Source organism: Pongo abelii, chromosome Y (assembly GCF_028885655.2).
Source record: "Pongo abelii isolate AG06213 chromosome Y, NHGRI_mPonAbe1-v2.0_pri, whole genome shotgun sequence".
In the NCBI taxonomy this organism is placed as follows: Eukaryota; Metazoa; Chordata; class Mammalia; order Primates; family Hominidae; genus Pongo; species Pongo abelii.
The window spans coordinates 41,392,653-41,405,807 of record NC_072009.2 but is presented as its reverse complement, the minus strand read 5'-3'; the positions used below and the strand labels follow the sequence as shown (position 1 = coordinate 41,405,807).

Sequence of the window (13,155 nt, the reverse complement as noted above, 5' to 3'; positions counted from 1 at the left end):
ATTTTTCTTTTATTTGTGAAAATTATTTAGTTCCTTGCAGATTCTTCAGTTAACCATAGGTTTTTGAAGAGTGTATTTATTAGTTTCCAAACAATATGTATTTTTCAGTTTTTAGAAAATAAGACTCAGTCAGGCATGGTGGTCATGCTTATAATCCCATAACTTTGACAGGCTGAAGTGGGTTTATCACCTGAGGTCAGGAGTTTGAGTCTAGCCTCGTCAATACAGTGAAACTCCGTCTCCACTAAAACTACAAAAATTAGACTAGCATGGTGGTGTGTGCCTGTAGTCCCAGCTACTCAGGAGTATGAGGCAGGAGAATTGCTTGAACATGAAAGGTTGTGGTGAGTCGAGATCACACCACTGAATTCCAGCCTGGGTGACAGAGTGAAACTCCAACTTATTTATTTATTTTTTAAAGAAAGAAAAAAAGAAATAAAGAAAAAAAAGAAAATGGGTCTCTAGTTTTATTCCATTGTGGTTGGAGAAAGCATTATATGTGATTTCAATAATATTAGATATAATTAGATTTGCTTTGTGGCCTACCATAAAGTCTATTCTGAAGGTAGCACAGAGAATAACACATAAGCAGTTTAGAAGAATGTGTAGTCAGCTTGTGGACTGTTTTGTATATGTCTGAGAGACTTATTTAGTTTATACTGCTTTTCAAGACCTTTTTTTTCTTATTGAACTTGGATTTGGTCACTTCACACATTGTTGAAAGTGGGTTGTTGAAATCTCCAACTATTATTATTATTGCAGAACTGTCTAGCTCCTCAAATCTATTTATTTTTGTTTCACATATTCTGAGGATCTGTTATTAGGTATATATATAAGTGATATATCTTCTTGATCAGTTACACAATTTCGATATTTATCTAGTAATTCCACCTCTATTTTGGTTACTGTTTGCATTATTTTTCCCTCACTTTTAAAACATTTAAAAAGTTATTCTGCCAGTCTTTGACATTTAACTGGAGTTTATTTGGACTGAAATTAATTACTGACAAGAATTTATTTTCCTACTTTTGTCCTTTTTTTCTACAAGTTTTGTTGTTGTTGTTATATTTCATTCCTCCAAAACTACTCATATTTGCATTTGTTTTTCTAGGGTATAATTTTGACTCCTTCTTTTCTCTTCAGTATATTAAACAGTTACTTTCCTATTGGCCATTAATGGCATTATAATTAATATCTTAAATTTATAATAATACAGTGTGAATTACAATAACTGAGTATTGACATACAAAAATCATTTTCCTATATTGCTCTCCCTACCTTTCTACTTTTTTTGTCAAAAATTCTCTGTTATACAATATGTAGTAACAACCCATATATGTAATTATTGTTTTATTCTTTGTCATTTCTTCATTTTATTATTGAATTTTATTTTATTTCATTGAGACAGGGTTTCAGTCACATAGGCTAAACATGGTTCACTACAGCCTTGAGCTCCTGGTCTCAAGGGATCCTTCCACTTCAGCCCCTCATGTACCTGGGACAGAAGTGTATGCCACCACAGCTGGCTAATTTTGTTGATTTTCTTTAGAGACAGGGTCACGCTTTTTTGCCCTGACTGGTCTCACACTCCTGGGCTCAAGGAAATCCTCATCTTTGGTTGGGATTACAGTTGTGAGATATTGTGCCTTTCCTCTTGTCATTTAAATCCAGTAGAAAAATACAGTTACAGAAACCTCATACACAATAATATTGGGTTTTATATTTCCCGGTGTAATTACTTTATTGAGTTCTTTATTTCATTTCTTTATTTGCACATGAGGTATGGTTTTATTTTCATTCCTTATATGTTTTTATCACATTTTGTATGGCTGATCTAGTAGTAATGTACTCTCTTTAATTCTGTTTGCTTGGAAATGCCTTACTTGCTCATAAATTTAAATTTTGGTTTGGACAGATATTGAGTTTATGATTGACTTAATTTTGTTTATTTAAGCACTTTGAAGATCTCATCACAGTAACATTTCCTCCATAATTTTTAATGAGAAATTGACTGTTAATGTCATGGATGATAACCCGCATGTGATCAGTTACTTTTGTCTTGCTTCTTTTAAAGTTCTTTATTTATTTGTCTTCTGTCAATTTCAGTGCATGTGTTTCAGTGTGGATATCCTTGAGTTTATTCTTCCTGGAGTATTTTTTTTTCTTTGGAGATACATGGATGACTAGATTTCCATCTATCAACACATTTGTGAAGTTTCAGCCACTGTTTATTCAAATATTCTTTTCCTTCCCCCCATATTTCTCTTTTTTCAGTGGAACTCCCATTATGAATATGTTGATATTCTTGATGGAACCCCATAGCAACCTTAGTTTTGTTCATTATTCTTGTTTCTCTTTTTGTTTCATACACTGAATAATACCAAACAATCCATCTTCAAGTTGCCTCATTATGCTCTTTGAATGCTCACACAAGCAATTCAATCTTTCTAGTTACAGATTATTGATTTCATTTTTTAAATAATGTATATGTCTTTATTGGTATTTTCAACTTTGAATCACTGTTCTACTGGGTTCCGTTAGGTCTTGAGAACATTAAAATGAAGAGAATTGAAAGATTTCCCTAGTTAGTACAATGCCTGGGCTTTCTGAAATAGTTTCTTTTAGTTATGTTTTATTTGAATGTGTTTTTTTGCATTTATCTTTGAATGGCTTTTATTTTATTGTTGAACTTTGAAAACTTTGGATATTATTCAGCATATTTGGATAACAAATTATTGACCTCCACAATTGCTTAGTTTGTGGGTTGTGAACTTGTTTAAAACTCTTCAAAGCCAGTTTTGTAGTCTATGTTCTTTGTCATGTATGGCCACTTAACCTGTTTTCTGTCATCCTTTTTTTCATCTACTGTTCTTAACACATTTAAAAAAAAAAAAAAAACAATCCAAGGAAGGAAAAGAAAAAGAGGAAAAGAAAGAAAAGAAAAACTGTCCAGAATTTGCATATGGACTCTTTCAGGAACTCTAGTGTTTAGTCCAAAGTCAGGGAAAAGTGAAATGTTTTGGGGTCTTCTCCATGCATGCATCCAAAAATGGACATACTTATATCCTTCTAAATATACCAGTAGGAGTCTGGGTGTGGTGGTTCATATCTGTAATCCCACTGATTTGGAAGGCTTAGCAGAACAAATCACTTGAGCCCAGAAGTATGAGGCCAGCCTTGACAACATGACAAGATCACTTCTGTATTAAAGAATACAAACATAAGCTAGATTTGGAGGCCCATGCCTGTACTGTGAAAAGCTGAGGGGGGAGGATTGGTGGAGTCCAGGGAGGTGAGATGCTCAGGAGGCTGAGGTGGCAAGATCATTTGCACCCAAGGAGGTTGCCACTGCATTAGGCCATGATCATGCCACACGACTCCAATGTGGGCCACAGGGCAAGTTCTGTGACTATTTAAAACCCAATCCAAAATAAACAGAAATAAACTGTCAGAATTTTTCAAAGCTGGTTTTCCTCATCAATTTTCTTCACCAGTCTCTTCTTTCCAGGCATTTTGCTTGTGTACTGCTTGATCTGACTCTTATTTCTTGCTCCTAGTGGCTCCTATTTGTATATTTCCTTTCCACAAATGCCTCCTGGCAGTCAACTTCTTCCCCCAAGAAAGCTCTGAGGTGGGCTAAAGGAAAGCCTCTGAGCTAATATTCTCCAAGGGAGCCTCAGACATTTTAAATCACACAACCACAATTATTTGAGATAAGCTCCGTATTTCCACACGTGCATCAAAATCTGCATCTAGAATTTAATATTCCTCACAGTTGCCATGAAGCCATGGAGTGGGTGATGATGGTCAGTTAAAATGCCCCATACTGTCTTCCCAAAATTAGAGGTCAGGTCTTTCTTCATTAAACGAACCCCTTAGTTATGTTAATAGATTCCAGAGCTCCAAAAACCAAGTCTGAGTTTGTTTTCTCTTCCTTATATCTCTTCACTTTTAACTCAATTAGCTTTAATGACAGCATAAAATAGAAACTTGGTTAAATCTACCTTGCTTTTTAATGTTCAGATAGGTTTTTTTTGAGATATAGTCTCACTGTCCCACCGAGACCAGAGTGAAGTGGTGTGATCTCGGCTCCCTGCAGCCTCTTCCAGGTTCAAGGGATTCTCTTGTCTCAGCTTCCTGAGTAGCTGGGGTTACAGGCCTGCACCCCCATGCCTAGATAATGTTCTTAATTTTAATAGAGTGTGGGTTTCACCATGTTGGCCAGGCTCATCTCAAACTCTTGCCCTCAAGTCATCCACCTGCCTCAGCCTCCCAAAGAGCTGGGATTACAGTCATGGAGCCATCATGTCCAGACTGTTTTGTAAGATTTTATTTGACATTGCTTCCATCATTATCATGAAAGCCATTCTGTCTTTCAAGCCATAAGAAATGTTTAAGAATATAGGTTTCTGTTAGCAACTTTTAAATGATATGACTTTATTGTTTTCAAAATTATTAAGAGTTCAGTTACTTCATTTCACAACAGTATGGTAGTTGTTATAAATAATTAAGTTCCATCTTGGGCCAGTTTAATCTTACAGTCTCTAACTAAAGTATTTGAATGTAAAAATTAACTCTCTAAATAGACTCCATAATGTGCAGCTCATGTATTATTATTATATTAGTGATATTTTATATAATTAAATGTAAGGGTGATATTTTAGGACACTATCCTATTCATCTTGTAGAGTCATACCCTCCTAAGAAGACAGAATTAGACTGGGTAGATGTAGGCATATCAATATAGAATTCAAAAGACACTCCTCAGATTTCACTGGGAAATGAGAAGTGAAATGTTACAACTGTTCTGGAAATATGACCCTAACCAGTAAGGAGAAGTCTTGTGACCTCTATGATAAAAGGAATTATAAATAACGAATTACTTGAGATTTTTCCATGTTTGTTTCCCATATTGAGTTTTGAATAATAAAAAATGTAAATGATAACTGTAATAGTACATTTAAGTAATAAAAACTTTTAAATACATTTTAAATTTTAAACATTTATATTTATTAATATGAATTAAATGGTGAGCATACATTTCTTTTTTCTTTTATTATTATTATTATTATTATTATACTTTAGGTTTTATGGTACATGTGCGCAATGTGCAGGTAAGTTACATATGTATACATGTGCCATGCTGGTGCGCTGCACCCACCAACTCGTCATCTAGCATTAGGTATATCGCTCAATGCTATCCCTCCCCCCTCCCCCAACCCCACAACAGTCCCTGAAGTGTGATGTTCCCCTTCCTGTGTCCATGTGTTCTCATTTTTCAATTCCCACCTATGAGTGAGAATATGTGGTGTTTGGTTTTTTGTTCTTGCGATAGTTTACTGAGAATGACGATTTCCAATTTCATCCATGTCCCTACAAAGGACATGAACTCATCATTTTTTATGGCTGCATAGTATTCCATGGTGTATATGTGCCACATTTTCTTTATTCATTTAACAGGCTCTCAAGGATAGAGAAGAATATGTCAATTTCACACCTCTAAGTGTCTTATAGCTAGGATGGATAGAAATGGAAGGAGTGAGTGAAAAGATAGCATAAGCTTATCTGTAAGTCAACTAAAATATTGTTTCATAAATACTATGTAGACTTAGTATTCAAAAATGTAATACTGAAATTACAAAGTTGTATTATTTATTATAATATTAAACACTTAGAGAGACGTTATTATATCTCAGAATTCTAGCTTAAAATGGTGGATATAATAGTAAATAACACTGAAATGACTCCTCACTTCATAAAGTAACAGTTGATAGTAAAGCAGAAAGGGAAAAGAACCGAAAAGAAAAGAGATGTGTTTCATTCGTTGAAAAGTAGAATAATTCTAGACCCTCAATGAAAAATAAATTGAACAGGGTAACACAGAAGAAGGAAGTAAATTAAGATGTTAATACTATCATTTAGGGAACAATAAATGATGAACTCACCTTTAATGCATAAACAGCAACAAGAAAAAAATTGTAGGTGGTAGATAATAGATAAAATATTGTTATAGATAAAATATGAAAGAGATGGGGGAAAATAAGTGTATTTGGAATATCCTTAGTTTTTATGTTATATAGGTGATGTACTTTTGGAAAAAAAAATAACAGAAGAGAGAGGCATGTAGAAAGTGTAAAGAAGTTCAGAGGAAGTTTTAAATTTGGCTGTCTTAATCTTGGGGCACTCATAAGAAAAAAAAAAGCACAATGTATAGAAATTCAGAGATCATATCACTGGTTGAATTCCTTAGAACCAAGATTTAAAACTTAAGAGGCTTTTGTCTCAAAACAACCTCAATAAAAAGCCAGGTGTGGTGGTATGCATCTGTAGTCTCAGCTACTGAGGAGACCAATGCAGGAAAATTGCTTGAGCCCAGCAATTTGAGGCTGTAGTGAGTCAAGGTCTCACTACTGCACTCCAGACTGGGTAACAGAACACTTTCTTAAAAAAGAAAAGGAAAGGAAAGGAAAAGGGAAGGGAAAAGGGAAAGGAGAAAGGGAAGTAGAAAGAGGTATTCTGTGTAGTTACATTAGTGGTCTAACAAGCAGATATCTATGAGATAAAATGAAGCAAAACACACTGACAATTAAATAGAGAAATCAGACGAAAGTTGAGTCAGGTAATCCAAAGCAAAATAGTATTTCAAGAAAGATGGTGTGACTCAGTTTTACAAATACACATGACTGTTTGAGTAATATGCAACAGACAAGTGATATATGGGATTTAGTGACAAGTAGAAGATATGATTCTAAAAACAGGGTAAATGCCTTAAGAAAGGAGAGTTAAGAAAAATAAAATTAAAAATTGTCAGGGCCAACTATTTCTGTGAGTCTTCCTATCACAGAATCTAAGTAAATGAGTTTACAGTGGTGTATCTAGGACTAAGACAAGCAGGATGTAGATCTAGTAAAGAAAATGATCAAGCCTGGTTTGGTGGCTGACACCTGTAGTTGCAGCACTTCGGGAGGCTGAGGGGATGGATCATTTGAGGTCAGTTTGAGACCAGCCTTGGCAACACAGTGAAACCCCATCACAATTACAAATTCTAAAACTAGCCAAGTGTGGTATTGCATGCCTGTGATATCAGATACTCAGGAGGCTGAGGCAGGAAAATCACCTGAATCCAAGAGGCCAAGGTTGCATTGAGTGAAGATTGTGCCAGAGACTCTTTCTCAAAAAAATTAAACTAAACTAAAATAAAAAGAAATGATCCTGCAGGTAGAATGAAGAAGTAATGGCACAAGGAGACAACAAATAATAAGCAAATCAGTGTTTTAAGAAGCTGGGAAATTCAAAGCAAAGGCAAAGAGGGTCATAACAAGGAGCAGTAAAAAATACACACAAATCTATACAAGTTTTGTTTCTGGTGCTGATTTCTCAGGAGAAAGAAACACAAAAGAAAGTGTGAATAAGAAACTTGTCACCATTGCTTTGGTAGAAAGAAAAAAAGGAGAAAGACCAAACACAACAAAATAATGTAAATTATATAACGTTAAGCTTTAGTGTTCTTCATCCCTTCCCATGTTTATTGTTTCCTCAAGAAATAACAGAAGCCAAATATTCAAAATAGAAGAAAACTTTAGCATATATTACTGTCTATATATATTAAGCCAAGTATATTATAACTGTCATTCTTTGAAAATTTGTATTTTAAATGAACAAATATAAATATTTATGGGACACAAAGTGATTTTATAATGCATGTATATATTGCAAGATAATTATATTGGGCTAGTTACCATATCCATTACCTCACATACATACCATTTCTTTTTTGTGGTAAGAATATATGAATTCTAAGTTTTAAACAATTGGTATTTTTGAGATAGAGTTTTTCTCCTGTTGCCCAGACTTGAGTGCACTGGTGCAAACTCAGCTCATTTCAACTGCCACCTCCCGAGTTCAAGTTATTGTCTTGCCTCAGACACTTGAGTAGCTGGGGTGAGAAGTGCATGCCACCAAACCTGGCTAATTCTTATATTTTCAGTAGAGACAGTGTTTCATCGTGTTGGCCAGGCTGGTTTTGAACTTCTGACCTCTAATGATCCTCCCTCTATGGCCACCCAAAGTGCTGGGATTTCAGACATGAGCCACCATGCCTGACCTTTTTTTATTAAACAATTTTGAAGTTGACTTTATTAACTGTGATCACCATTCGGTGCAAAGGATCACCAGAACTTCTTCCTGTCTCATTGAAATTTGTTATCCTTTGATTAACACCTCCCCTTTCTCTATCCACTCCCATCACCACCACACACTCCAATCTCTGACTACTTTTGGTGTGTTTGTAGAAAGAATCAGGGACATGCTGCATCACACAGGCTGAAGTACAGTGACACAACTATGGCTCACTGTGGACTCAAACTTCTGACCTCAAGTTATCCAATTACCTCATCCTCCCATAGGGCTGGAGAGACAGGCATGAGTCACCACATCTGGCATATTCACAGTTTGAATGAGTTCAACCTTTTTAGATTTTACATATAATTGTGATCATTGTATACTTGTCTTTCTGTGCCTCTCTTATTACACTGAGCAAAATATCTTCCAATTCCATTCATTTGGTCACAAATAAATAAAGGATCTTTCTCCATTTTTTAAGGCTGTATAGTATATCTCATAGTGTATATGTGCCACACTTTATCTGTTTCTGCGTTGATGAGAACTTGTGTTGTTACCGTATCTTGGCTGTTATGAATAACGCTGAGATGAATACAGAAGTGTAGATATCTCATTGACATGCTAATTTTATATCCTTTGAGTACATATTTGGAAGTAGAGTAGCTGGATTATGTGGTAATTATTATTTTTAATTTAATTATATTTTTGAAAACTCAATTCTATGACCCCAAAAGCACAGACTACAAATTGGATCACATTACATCAAACTGAAGTGTTTCTGCACCCAGAGGGAAAAGGGTGAAAAGAAAATGTTCACTGATAAAGTATATGCTATATTACAAACACTTATTAAATTAAAGGTATAGGTTCCAAAAATGTACTAGGTGAAAAATGTACTATGGTTAAGTTTTCTGCTTAGTTTTTGGAGCCAGATGGAGTTTGGATTTTGTTTTGTTTAATAAGTTGTACAATTATTTTTAAGAAAACAAAAATTATTAATGCATAGTCACATTAGAAAAATCAATTTTATTTGAAACTGCTTCTAAGATTTTGTTGTTTATAATTTTTTATGAGTATCTTTATAAAGTCACACTCACCCTCTTTACTCTTTGTTCTGTGAAAGTATATATGGATATTGCATACTCATTTATTGAACATATCTAACCCTTCTCCATGGGTGACAGTAATTCCTCAGCTGCTTACTTTTATTTTTTTAATGGAATTTTCTCCAGATGCTTACACTATATCACAGTGCTTCTGGATGATTTTCAGTATCTCCTAGCAATACTTTGACTGACCACCTTGGTTGCAAATACTGACAGAAGAGGAGCATAAAGCCAATGGCTACTATGTAGGTTATGATGAGCTACACAGCAGTTATTGAGTCGCAAGACTTCAGTAAAATGTTCCCTCAAGAGAATCTAAATATCAATATTATTATCATATTTTCTAAAAACGGAAAGCTGTAGTGTAGGATTGTATGGCCCACCTCTGTCTCTTATCAATTCCTCATTTGACAGCTGCAGTTTCACTGCTGACCAGCAGGAGAATTGATGGCAGCATATACTAGCATGATTAAGATAAGCACCCATAGTTACCCACCAAGCTGGAATTATTTTCTGTGTTGCTAGGAAGATGAGCTCCACTTTTCCAAAACTCCAGCCATGGTGTCAATAATAACACAAAATATATGATTAACAGAAAGTGTAAGCTCCCCTGTTTCAGAGATGCAGGGAAAAATGCCAGAGTCACTACACATGAGATAATCACCAAGGAATGCCATATCATGACATAGATGAATTTTATCACTTGTAGCTTAATGGCAGAAAAGTCGTTGACAGTGTGGATGGCCAGCATATTGCAGTGAATGGCACTTACACAACTGAGAAGAGGGAATATGCATCAGCAACGCTATTAAAGATAAACAAGAAAATGTTAGAGAATAATTTTCATTAGTAATGGCCACTTTCTCTTTTAAACTTGCCATGTTAAGATATATTTCTCCCAACCCACCTCCTTAAGAAAATAATTTACTTACAAAAAAGAAAAAAGTCTGTTATCTTTCCATTATCAGGGATTTAGTAAATATATGCATGCAAAACATATATTACACCTGGGAAAAACAAATAATAAGTGAACACACACATACCCAAATTTATAAATGTATATACACATTCTCTCAAAATAAAATAACTGGAACACAGGAAATTGGATAGAGACATTCATATCTGATGCTATAAGGTGTGACAGCACCTAGAAAGAAATCTCAATTAAGAACCAATAAAATTACCTGAACTAGATCTTGAAAAGGTAGTTTCTTTTTTATACAAAGTTAGAGTGTAAAGTAGGAAATTCCAGTGTAAAGGTGATAACAGGAAATCAGAAATAATCTGTGGAGTCCAAGTAAATTCTGGAAGTGGTGCTGCCAGATATTGCTGAGTGATGGAATACAAGGTGCTAGAGAAGCAGAAAAATTAAAAGTTTTAGAAATTAAGTGATATGTGTGGGCATGATTTGTTTGCGTGTATTTAGGTAATTTTATCAGAAAGTTTATAAGAAGAAAATTAATTTAATTTTGACATTGTTATCCCAATAATTAGACTAATATGCACAAGGAAGAAAACCAAAATTATGTAGTAGTTAAATAATCAGTTTAAACAATCTTCTACTACATTCAGTTGAAAGAGTAAAAATTCATTTCTTGTATACAGGAGGGTTAAAATAACACAGTCTTCATACACAATGAAATGAAGACAGAAAACAAAAAGAGGCCAAATTGTCTTTACTCATCTAAACTAATTATTCATTTTCTAACAGCATTTAGAAAATGAATATAAAGAGTCCATTTATTCCTTCAGGAATACCCAAAGATAAACTCTAAAGTGATAACATTCTTGACTGCCTTTATGAGAAATAAGACTGAATAAAAAGAAATGACATAAAAGTTAAATTTTAGAAAGTAAATTTTAGCTGGGTGTGGTGACTCATAACTGCAACCCTAGCACTTTATCAGGCTGAGGTGAGCAGATCACTTGAGCCCCAAAAAAACAACAACAAAACACCAAAAATGTTAGCCAGCCATGGTGGCACATTCCTGTAGTCTCAACTATTCAGGAGATGGAGGTGGGAGGCTTGCCTGGGTAAAGGAAGTAGGCATAGTACATTTTGCCTTGGGACTTTTATTTGCCTGTCCCCTTACCCCAGCCCTTTGGGAGGTTGATACCCAGGGGTAATCATGTAGACCAACGCTGGCAACAGATTAGAAACTATGACCACAGCATAATGGAGCTGAGTTCCAGTCAATATTCCTGCTGATTGACTACAGTAACCTCAGGCACTGAATAAATGTCAGAGCAGAGACCATGGAAGCTACAGGCCTTGAGTGCACCCAGTGCTCAACTGTGTGATGCATGTGCAACCTGGCACTGAGTCAACTTTGTTGGTCAAATTACTCCAGCCATGAAAGTCTGCTCATTAATATTTCCCTTCATGCTACCAGGGCTGAAGCTATCATAGACTTCAAGACCTTAATTTCCTTTTTCTCCTTGCCCTGAATCTCTGGACAGCCTTACTGTGGAAGAAAGCTTCCAAACAAAGACAAACTAAAACACTGAATTAGGCACTTACATCATTGCACAGATATTGATGCATAGTCACAAGCATTAGGATCAATGAGAGAAATATGATGTCATCAAGTGGTCAAAATAAAGCGCTGGTGGTGACTGACCCAAAAGAAATGGGAATGGACACATGGCCTGACAAGGAATTCAAAATACTTGTTTTAAGACAATGCAGTGAACTTCATCAAAACACAGATAATTCTGAAATTTATCAGAGAAACTTACACGTGAGATTAAAAAATGGGAGGAAAAAACAAACAGAAATCTTGAAGAATAAAACACAACAAAACAAAAAATACAATTGACAACGGTGACTATAGAAGTGGTCAAGCAGCAAAACTCAAAGACAGTTCAATTCAAAATGTACAGTTAGAGAATAAAACATAAATAAGATTCATAAGATTAATAGGATAACCTCCAAAGAGCAAATTTATCAGACACTGGCTTTCAAGAGTGTGGTAGAGCTGCGTGTGATGGCCCATGCCTGTATCCTCAGCACTTTGGGGGGCCAAGGTGGGTGGATCATGTGTTGTCAGGAGCTTGAGAGTAGCTGGACAATATGGTGAAATGGTTTATCTATCATAATACAAAAATTAGCCGGGTGTATTGTTGGACATCTGTAATCCCAGCTACTCAGAAAGCTGAGTCAGGAGAATCACTGGAACTCAGGAGAATCACTGGAACCCAGGAAGCCAATGTTGCAGTGAGCCACAATCCCACCATTGCACTCCAACCTGAGAGACCAGAGCAAACCTCCTTCTCAAAAAACAAGTATAAAAAAAGAGTATAAAGCTTACTTGAAGAAATAATAACAGAAGCCTTACAAACTTAAATAAAATATAAATATTCTGCTGTAGGAATATTGAGGGCTCACAATCGCATTCAATTGCAATAAAAATTTCCCCATGATTTAATATTATCAAGCCAGTAAACATCAAAGACAAACAGAGGATACGGAATTAAGCAGCAGAAAAAAATAAAATACTATAACAGGAATTCATCTATATGAGTAATATATGCATATATATAATACAAATGTTAATAGATCCACAGGAAGAAAAAAAATGCAAGATAATACTAGAAAACTTCAGCACCTTACTTTCAGCAATGAAGAGATAATGCAGACAGAATTTAATAAGTAAACATTGGATGAAAATGCCATGTAGAGAAAATGCTAAAAACAGTTATTGAACTATCCATCCAAGAGCTATAGAATAAACATTTTTCTCCACTGCATACATGGGACATCTTCCAGGATATGTCATACATTAGGTAAAAAATCACATCTTAATGAATTTGGAAAGATCAAAGTCATATTAAGTATCTCCTCTGAAATCATAATTCATAAGTACATCAAAATTAAACATGCTCCTGAATAACCAATAAGTCAGTGAAGACATTAAAGAGAAAACAC

General features: G+C 35.0%; 1 pseudogene; it reads right to left on the bottom strand.

The window, feature by feature from the left end:
• Window positions 1–9,570: 9,570 nt before the first annotated feature.
• On the bottom strand, window positions 9,571–10,046 carry LOC129053249 (testis-specific XK-related protein, Y-linked-like; annotated as a pseudogene).
• Window positions 10,047–13,155: the final 3,109 nt, after the last annotated feature.